Here is a 10,102-nt window from a genome sequence, read left to right as displayed (position 1 = left end):
CGCCTAAGAGGCACTTGTGTGGAAAACCAAAGTACAGCACAAAGGTTAATCATTGGAGCAGATGAGAAACCAGATTCAGGGCCGGGAGTAGGGGGTCAGTCTGGTAGGAGATTTCCACACATCGGGGTCATCGAAACGGCTCGAGCAGTATGAAATGCCTCTGATGATGTCCTGGGGTGTTCGGCTCAACTCTCTGAGCGGCTCCTCCAAAAACAGGCCCTAGGATGGTTTCCACAGGAGCTGTTGTGGCCATTTCTCTGACGTTTACCTCCCGTTGCCCAGCTTCAGTCTGCAGGGCTTCAGGAGACGGAGCATTTTAGTACTCAATGATGCCAAGACAAAAGGGTGAGAGAAAATGGGAAACGTTCGTGGAGATGGTCCTAGGCAGATAGTGGAGGCAACTAGAAGACTTTCAGTCTCCGGGCCGGCTTTCAGGTTGAGACAAAAACCCTAAGGCAAGCGCTTGCTGCCACAGCACATCGACTAACACGGGAACCATCCAGAGAAGATCAGCACGGCCCCTGAACGTGGACGACACACACACATACGTGAAGCGTTCCGTAGCTTTAGTGATGTCAGTCACCCAGAGAAAGACAGATATCCTATGCCATCACTTCTAGATGGGATCTGAAAGTAAGTCAAGACACCCATCCATACATAAATAACTCCATTTTAAAAAGACTCCAAGGAACCTATTTACAAACCAGAAACAGACTGGACTCGCAGACATGGAAAAGAAACCGATGGTTAACACAGGGGACAGGGTAGGGTGGAGGAACGGGGGAGGGCAGAGGGATAAATCAGGAGTTTGGGATTAGCAGATATAAACCACCCTATACAAACTAGGTACACAAGTAGGTCCTACTGTCTAGCACAGGGAACTATGTTCAATAGCTTGTAATAACCTATCCTGAAAAAGTATACGTGTGTGTGTGTGTGTGTGTGTGTGTGTGTGTGTGTGTGTGTGTGTGTGAATAAGTGAATCACTATGCCGTACGTCATAAATGAACACAACATTGTAAGTCAACTATACTTCCATTGACAGAGAGTTCCTACAATAAACAGGCAGGCAGGCAGGCAGGCAGGCAGGCAGGCAGGCAGGCAGGCAGACAGACACAGACACAGACACAGACACAGACACAGACACACACACACACACACACACACACACACACACACACACACACACACACACGCCCCACAGACACAGGGGAACCCTAAGGAAAACGAGTAGCACTAGTATCTCTTATCCATGCATGTCTATCCCAGTTTAATGGAAACCTAAGTTTTTGCCTCCAAGTCAATGATGCTAATAACTCTGCTGCCAAGAATAGAAAAATCCTCACGGAGGATTTCTGAATCCCAGAAGGGTCAGGGAGGGAGAAAAAGAGAAAGGGTTCCATTCTGCTGACAGAGGTATGATAGTTACCATGTGGGTGTCCGCCTCTAAAAGGAAAGGAAGGGGAAAAAACAAAAGTTTATTTTCCCTTGTATCTGAAAAGAAAAAAATTTAAAACTCAATCCTCTTGGAGACAAGAAGTCGTACACACCTCATGTCACTGATTCTCCTCCTCCACCTCCTCCTCCTCCTTCCTCTACTTCTTCTTCTAGTCTATACCTCCCATGGATTCTGACGACCTTGCCTGATGATGGCGGGTGATGGGGGCAGAGATCGATCCTTCTGAGAAGTAAGTTGGCAAGCGCTTTAGTGAAGCCTCGTAGGATTTACCCAGTGAAGCGAGTGCCTTCGTCCCTGGAGGCTGCGGAAAGTATGTCCCCAAGTCACATACGCATGTGTTTGTCTTTTGTTGTCGTTGTTGTTGTTGTTGGTGGTGGTGGTGGTGGTGGTGGTGGTGTGTGTGTGTTTGTTTGTTTGTTTATTTGTTTGTTTGTTTGTTTGTTTGTAGCAGTGTCCTGGCCATGCTGAGGGCATCAGGCTTGCAGCGGGGGAAGGAAGGCTTCAACCCCTTTGGAAGTCATACCTACCATCCCAAGAACGTCTGGATGACCCCTACTATGTGGCAGTTGAATGGGGGCCAGTTACTGGGGTTCAGCGGGTCCAGAGAGAGGAGGTCTGAGGCCTCTGGGGACAAAAAGTTTGTACGTATGTATGTATGTATGTATGGCCAGTTGACTGTTTTTGCGGTCCTATAGGAATCTTCCTGCCCCTGTCTATTGAACAATGGGAGTCATCTTCCAAGTGCCCTGACACCAGACACCACGGTGGGTGAAGGAATGCGGGTGGGGTGGGGTGGGGGTGGGTGGGGGAGGTCATCCAGGGAGCTGGGAGAAACCGAGCACGTCCGTGGGTCGGTGGGTCGGCCTGTCGGATGGTCGCCATGCTGGGTTTCCCCTAACCCAGGCCATTTGCCGAATGGACAGAACAGACTGGGGCCACGTGTGCCACCCACCCTCTTTCCGGAGGCTGTGGTCCACTGTGTTTGCATGAAAGTCAGTGAAGGAGGCATCTCCTCGGGACTCGGTTCCGTCCCTTTCACGAGAGCCTCCACTTTGGATGACAGCCAGCCAGCCAGCCAGCCCTCGATGCCAGGGCAGTAGACGACTGCCAGGAATATCCCATCCTTTCTGGAACCCTGAGTGTACCCACCTGTACAGACACAAGGCTGAAGAATACATGACGTTCCTTCCTAGTTGACAGCACTCCCCATGTCACTGAAACAGTGTCCAGTACGCTGACGTCATCTCCTCCCTCTCCCACACCCCCGCACGCGCACAAACACGCGCGCGCGCGCGCGCACACACACACACACACACACACTCTGTCTGTCTGTCTGTCTGTCTGTCTTTCTGTCTGTCTGTCTGTCTTCTAAGGATGGAGAAGAGTTTGCTGAGCTATTTCGGGTGCCCTCTCATCCTAGTTCCTATCTCCAAGTTGGTTCAAAGTCCAAAAGGCGGTCAAGCACTTAATCAGATAGGTCCCTCGTAAAGAATGTCTCCCACATCACGACGACAGGCTTCTTAGGCCAGCCGAGAAGCTCCTTCAGTTCTGCGCCCATCTTGGCTCTAAGTTGATATCAGTCTGTTACGGAAATGACAGGCCAGCCAAGAAACAAGCACCACTCTGAGGGTTGGAGTACTCAGATTTATTACGCCGGCGGGCTCAGAGGGGCTTCTGCTCCGAAGCTCTGAGCACCTCCAAGACGTGCACATGAGGTTTCATAGGGTTAATTACAAATATGGGTCTATTCGCCAATAAGACTCAAACAACAAAAAGCAAAGGATCAGTACACTGGAGCTTATCAATTTGGAACAGATCACGTTACTGACACTTGTTGAGCTTGGATTTACGAGTTAGCTTGTTAGCCCAGTAAACTGACACTAAACTTCAGATTTACGAGCTAGCCCAGCAGAACTTAGATCAGTAAACGGACACTTATCACACTTAGATTTGTGACTTTAGCTTGTTAGCCCAGCTGGGCTTTTCCTTTACAAGTCCTCCAGGATCCAAGAAAGCCACGTTGGAAAACAAGTGGTGATTCTGATGGGACAGGAGATCAGTCATTTGGGGGCGAAGGGTGGGGTAGGGAGACATACCAGCCTGTCTGTCTGTTTTCACCCAGTGTGGGAGCCGTCCCAAAGAGATAACTCGAGAAGAGAGAAACAGGGAGTTGACAAAGAACACGTGCAGTGGCGTGCCCTCCCCCCCCACCCCAGGAGAAGGCCAAGCCAGAAGTCCCTCCGGATGGCGGGCTCCGGACTCCAGCTTCCAGGGGAAGCGATTTTTTTTTTCCTCCCCATTTCAGGCCCGGAAGAAGAGGGAGAGGCAGAGTGTCCTTCTCGGGCATCCGCTGTTTCTGAAGCACGCTTGTTGCCAAAAGATCGGCCCCCGTCCCCGACGAGCCCAAGAATCCAGAGACAAGGTCTTGGAGCTTAGAAGCAAAGAGGCCATTTTATCACTCTGCCGGGCAAAGGGGATTCACAGCAGGCTAGCGTCTTCAAAACTGTGTACCCACCTTGGGGATGGAGTGGGTGGGGTGGTTCTAGAGCCATAGCTCAAACAATCGGGCATCGATCACCATCCACAGAATCGTTTTCTCATCAGAAGACTCAGAATGGTGTCACGATGCCTCCAGGTGACCCATTCTATAGAGGCTGGTGGTTAGATCTCGTTATCTCATAAGCACTCAAGGTGTGGCCTTCTTGGTCACTCAGGCTATTTTGTCAGGTCATTAGTCCCGTGACCGACCTTCTCCTCGGAGAAAGACTCAGAGACCCAGCATGATGATGACTTTCAATGAGTGAAATACAGTAGAAACAGTAAGATCGATAGCTTCCAGTTTCAACAACAGGCCTGGAACCGTGAGCAGCAACCAGTCAGTCAGGACAGTTGACCGTTTTCAGGGCGAGCATAAGAAACCGAATGACACCCCCCCCAGCAAATGAATGAGTGAATGAATGAATGAATGACCTAATGATCCTCCCCTCCCCCCCCCCGCCAAAAAAAGAAGAAGCAATCCGTTAGCCTAATTCCGGCCATTTTATTCATCCTCCTTCACCCTGAAGCCCCAGTCACCCACGTGCCACAGTGGTCTGTTTTCTGGTTTCCTCCACCACCCCACCCCCCACCAACCACCACCCCGCCAACATCCCCCCATGCCCAACCACAGCCCCAAGTGTGGGACTGGACGGGGGTGCAGGGGGCTGAGGGGGCGGCAATGGCGGCTTGAGGTGAGGGTGGGGAGTGTTCCGCCCAGATCGTATAGGAAGCTCAAACACAGCTGCAGTACGAGACAAGATGGTAGATTTCTGTGAGTCCTCCCTCCTCTTAAAATCCGTCCTAAGGAGGAGACAGACAGAAAGAGAAACATCACCCTCACTCCCAACGCCTCCTGCGCCCTCGATGCGCCCCAAAACAACAAGAAAAACAAAAACAAACACGACCACAAATAAGTCGCTATCCCTGGGGAAGAAGGATTCGATGGCATGGGGATATCATTCTAAAATTCATTCCCTCTTCATCACATTTCATGGAAACCGATTGCAATCTATGAGGCCCTGTGAAGGTAGGGGTTGGGGGGGTAGGGAGGAGGGAGGGAAGTGAAGGGGGGAGAGAGAGAGAGAGAGAGAGAGAGAGAGAGAGAGAGAGAGAGAGAGAGCGAGCAGAGGAGAGGAGGGATAAAAGGGGAGAGGACAGGAAAGGAGAGGAGGGAAAAGAGGGGAGGGGAGGGGAAATGAGAAGAGGCGAGGGGAGAGGAGAAGAGGGAGAGGAGAGGAGTGGAGGGGAGAAGAGAGGAGTGGAGGGGTGAGGGGGAAGTGGGGAGAACAGGGAAGAGGAGAGGAGGGGAGAGGAGAGGAAAGAGAGACAAGGGAGACAGACAGACACGCATGCGCGCGCGCGCGCGCGCACACACACAGAATAGCGAAATGGAGAGAGAGGCAGAGAGAGAGAGAGAGAGAGAGAGAGAGAGAGAGAGAGAGAGAGAGAGAGAGAGAGAGGCAGAGAGAGAGAGAGAGAGAGAGAGAGACAGACAGACAGACAGACAGACAGACAGACAGACATGGATCTAGGTCAGGGATACTACACATGGGTATTCTTCTGAGTGATTTTATGTGTTTTCTCAATCGCCACCTCTATGGAGATAAAAATCGCTCCCATAAGATGAAGGGAGTCCTTCTGCCACCGCCCGCGGCCCCGCCCACCAGCACCGCTTGTGTTTGTCAGGGATTCCAAGCCAAAGCACGTGGAGGAGCGGGAGAGCTTCCTGGCAGCCCAAGGAGGAGGAAAGTCCGGCAGCATGAGAGAGGTGGTTGGCACGGGGAAGCTGGAGGCCGGCTGAAGAGAAGATGGGTGAGGGGGCAGGGAGGAGGGTTTCCCAAGTTGGAGAGCCAAGACGAGGGAGGGGAGCTGTCGGTGGCTGCGTTCTGACCCCGACCCCAACCCTGACTGGAGCGGATCCCTGAAAGGAGGCGGTTCGGGCTCTCTGGCCGAGAACGCCCCTCTCTTCCTCTTTGTGCAGAAACACCTTCCGCGGACAGAGAAAGTCCATCCCGAGACCCTCGTCGGAAGAGTCCTTTCCAGACCCATCACGATCCTCCTGGGCCAAGGGGTCCAGGGGATGGGGCGGGGCCTCCATTCGATCCGTCTTCCGTCCGTCCGTCCATCCACAAGATCTTGAACATCCATGTAGGATTCTGGATGGTAGCAGTTTTCCAGGATCCTCGAAATCCTTGTAAGTCCTCTCCTGGCAGATTCGACCCCTAGGTCGTACCGCGCAGCACAGGGCACTAGATTCAGTCCCTCGGGACGAGGGTTCCTGAAAAAGACCAGGAAAAAGAAGAACAGAATCACTATGGTGTGCACCAGCCAGAAACCAGCACCACCTTGTCACTCTAACAGACTTGCAAAAGGCGGGGTAGGGAGAGAAAGTCATAGGATGGCTACCGTCCCTCCCACCCCCACCCCACACGCCAAGCCCCAGACCATCATCATCCCTGCTCCCCCTCCCCTCCCCTTTCCTCTCCCTTCCCCCTCCCCCTCCCCCTCCCCTCCATCGACGCCCGCCTCCCGCTTGTACCCCACTCCTCTGAACCCAGCACCACCCACCCCAGCCTGGACGGGCTCGGCTCAGATCGGCTCAGCTCGGCTCGGCTCGGCCCGGCCCAGCCCGGCCCGGCCCGGCCGTCCGGTCGACTTCTTCGCAGGGTCTAAAATAGCGCCCGGCCGACAGGAAGGTGGCACATGGCACATGGCAGGGGAGCGAGCGGGACGGTTCGGGATCTCTGGGTGGCAGGGACACGCGGCCGGACAACCAGGAGCACGGACGGCCTGGCGTGCGTTTCTCCGCTCGTGGGGGCCTCGACCAGAGACCGTGGTACGGGGAACGGGGACACACACACACCACACACACACACACACACACACCACACACACACACACACACCACACACACCACACACACCACACAGGCACAGACACACACACAGACACACACACACACACACACACACACACACACACACACACACACACACACACACACACACACACACACACACACACACCCTTCACCCCCACCCCCAAACCTCTGACAGCTTTCGTTTGTTTTCGGCCGACCGTCCCTCGATGAGGTACGAGTGCCTTGGCTGGGGCTGGGGGGGGGGGGTGGAGTTCCTCCCTCCACAACGACCCCACACAGGCTCTGTTCTGGTCACCCGAGTCCTCTTCCAAGTCAGACCACAGGCCTCCATCACCCGGCGCGAGCACTCGGGGAAACAGTCACCATCCTCATCGCTCCGCTCCACCTCTACACGTGAAGAACTGTTCCCAGCCCACGCCACTCCACCCCACCCCACGCCCCGATGCCACCCACCGCAGTGGAGAGAAACGAGACGAATCCACAGACGTGCATCAATCCGATGAAGAAAACGACGGCCCTATTCCAAGGAAGCATGGATATCTAGGTAGGAGATTCATCGAGTACTATGGAGGCGGTGGGAAAGGGGGGGGTTGCGGTGGGGAGGGTCTAGAGATCAGGCAGTACAGCCCATGCTTAGCATGCAAAAAATAAAGGTCCAGGGTTCAATCCCCAGCACCTACTCTTCAAAAATAACCCGAGAAGAAGCAAGACGGCGGAGTAGAAGGACGCTCGTAGCTCACCCTCTCCCACAAATACACCAAAACTCACATCGACGGACCCACTCGGCCAATCAGACCACCTGCGGAACTCCGACAGAACACCGCCCTCTTCGAAAGACAAAGACGCCCAAAATCTGGTAGGAGAAAAGGAGAAAAGAAAGAGTCAAAAGCAAAACAGTGCGGGAGGGACCGGCAGAGGAGGAATAGGGCTCGTTCGCCAAACCTCCCCCTCTCCAACGGAGAGGCCGACGGGACGGTGGGGGAGCCTCCGAGTCTCAGATCTGCCCGGAGCGCCCCTTGACCGACCGACCCAAGTGAAATGGGCACAGAGGGTCCCCGCGACACCCAGCCCGAGTCGCAGGCCGGCAGCCGGGGGCCGGGACAGGCCGCACGAGCCGGGCGGAGGACCGTGGCGGCGGCACCACGCGCCGTGGCCGGGAGGGGATACAGAGCAGAACAACCCGCCCCCCCAACTTTCTTTCCATTACGGGGAAAGAAAGGCAAAGCAACACGGCCGGTGTGCCCTGGGGGGAGGGGCGCCGTAGCCTCCATCTCCTCAGACCCGCGGCGCCATCACCGGCCCTTCTCGCGAGAAGAGAGGCGGGGCGCAGCCACAGCCGCCATAGCCCCTGGCGCGCAGCGCGCAGCGCGCGGGCGGGGGCGGGAGCGGGGGCGGGGCCGAGACTCGAATCCGCACCCGGGGGCTCTGCAACCTCCTAGGCAGGACTGAGACTCGTTTTCAGCCTGAGGCAGATATTATATATCTGCCCCGGTACCTCAGAGAACTCGCGCCACCAAGACTAAGAAGGAGCCGAGTTTTGGAACGCAGCAGGGGCGGGGCGGTTCCACGGTCTCCCCCGAGCCCACCTACGGAGAGGAGCGCCGACCCGACCCGAGGCGGAGCACACAGCCGCACAGAGCAGCGGAGCGACCGGCGCCGGGAGAGGGCAGGCGGCCAGCCACCCTCCGACCGCGGTGCCAGGAGGGGGTGCGATCTACTTGCCCACAGGCACCGAGGGCAGCACAGACGAGGGCGCCGACGGAGGGCCCGCGGAAACAGCAAGCTGAGTTCACGAAACAGGGCGACGACAGAAAGACTTCTCGGTGAAACCGTTAAGAGCGCACCGTCTCCAGGAGAACACATCCTTTTTTTTTTTTCCTCTTTTTTTTTTTTTTTCTTTTCCTTTTTCTTTTTTAATCTCTTTTATATCGGTTTTACCTTCTGTTACCTTTTTAACCTTTACTTTTGAACAGTCGTATACGTTTACGGCTTTAATCCCTTTTAAATGTTTCATTTCAAGTCTTTATTATTATTATTTTTAAACATCCACCCCCTTCCCTTTTTCATTCTCTTGGTTTTGATCTCCTGTTACTGGTTATTCACAGGTTTCAAATATTGTTTCTCGAATTTTTTCCTCCTTTTTATTAAGGTTATTAAAAGACGTCTCAACTCGATCGCTATTCTGCTTCCACTGACTCTTCTATTCATGATTACACACTGTCTTCAAACCTTTTCTTTCTCCCGTCTTTTAAAATCCTCTGTTTTATCTTTTGTTAAAATCTGTTCTATTTCCGATTACCTTTTAAAAATTTACTTTTGAAACAATTGTATATTATTTTCTGATCTTTTCTATCTGTTTTTAAAGGCTTTTAGAAGACGTCTCAACTCAATTGCTATTCTGCTTCAACTTGCTCTTCTATTATTGATCGTACACTGTTTTCAAACCTTTTTTTCTCCATTCTTTTAACATCCTGCCCCCCACCCCCCTCTCTCCCTCTCCCCCTCTGTCTCTGTCTCTGTCTCTCTCTCTCTCTCTCTCTCTCTCTCTCTCCCCCTATCCCCCTCTCTCTTTTAAAGTTTTATTCCTGCCTAGGCTTTCGATAAATACATAAACTCCTTAAGGACCCCAATAGATAACTGATACTCCTTAAGCCACAGTGCCAGAGAGATAGGAGCATTATGAAGAAGCAGAGGAACCACTCCCAATTAAAAGAGCCAGAGAAATTCCCTGAAAGCACGATCCATGAAATAGACGTGGATGGCCCGCTCGATCAAGATTTCCAAAAAGGAGTGATCCAAGTCCTGAAGGAACTCCAAGAGATAGTGTTGAGAGATATACTATACGTCAAAAACGAAATCGAAGCTATAAAGAAGAGTCCAGGAGAACTGGTCAACTCATTGGCTGAAATGAGAACTGGTCTAAAGGCTGTCCAAAGCAGGCTAGATCACGCAGAGGAACGAATAAGTGGCCTAGAAGGCAGGACAACAGAAAGAACCCAATCAGAACAGCTGAGAGAAAAACCAATAAAGAACAACGAAAACCATCTTAGGGACCTAAGGGACCCTCGAAAGCGTGCCCATCTACGCACAATAGGGGTTCCAGAAGGGGAAGAAAGAACCAAGGGGACGGAAAAGATATTCGAAGAAAGCATGACTGAAAATTTCCCAAATCTAAAGAAGGAATCAGATATCCAAGTCCAGGAGGCTCAGAGGGTACCCAACAG

General features: G+C 53.1%; 1 long non-coding RNA gene and 1 other non-coding gene across 2 annotated transcripts; both read left to right on the top strand.

The window, feature by feature from the left end:
* Window positions 1-7: 7 nt before the first annotated feature.
* LOC141576646 (uncharacterized) lies at window positions 8-2,115 on the top strand. The gene is made up of 2 exons (XR_012505064.1): window positions 8-1,769; window positions 1,908-2,115. It is a non-coding gene; the product is annotated as an uncharacterized LOC141576646 (long non-coding RNA).
* On the top strand, window positions 460-568 carry LOC141576660 (U6 spliceosomal RNA). The gene has a single exon (XR_012505077.1). It is a non-coding gene; the product is annotated as a U6 spliceosomal RNA (small nuclear RNA).
* Window positions 2,116-10,102: the final 7,987 nt, after the last annotated feature.

The sequence above is a fragment of the Camelus bactrianus genome, unplaced genomic scaffold (assembly GCF_048773025.1).
Source record: "Camelus bactrianus isolate YW-2024 breed Bactrian camel unplaced genomic scaffold, ASM4877302v1 HiC_scaffold_154, whole genome shotgun sequence".
NCBI lineage: Eukaryota > Metazoa > Chordata > Mammalia > Artiodactyla > Camelidae > Camelus > Camelus bactrianus.
This window is presented reverse-complemented; position numbering and strand designations above follow the sequence as displayed.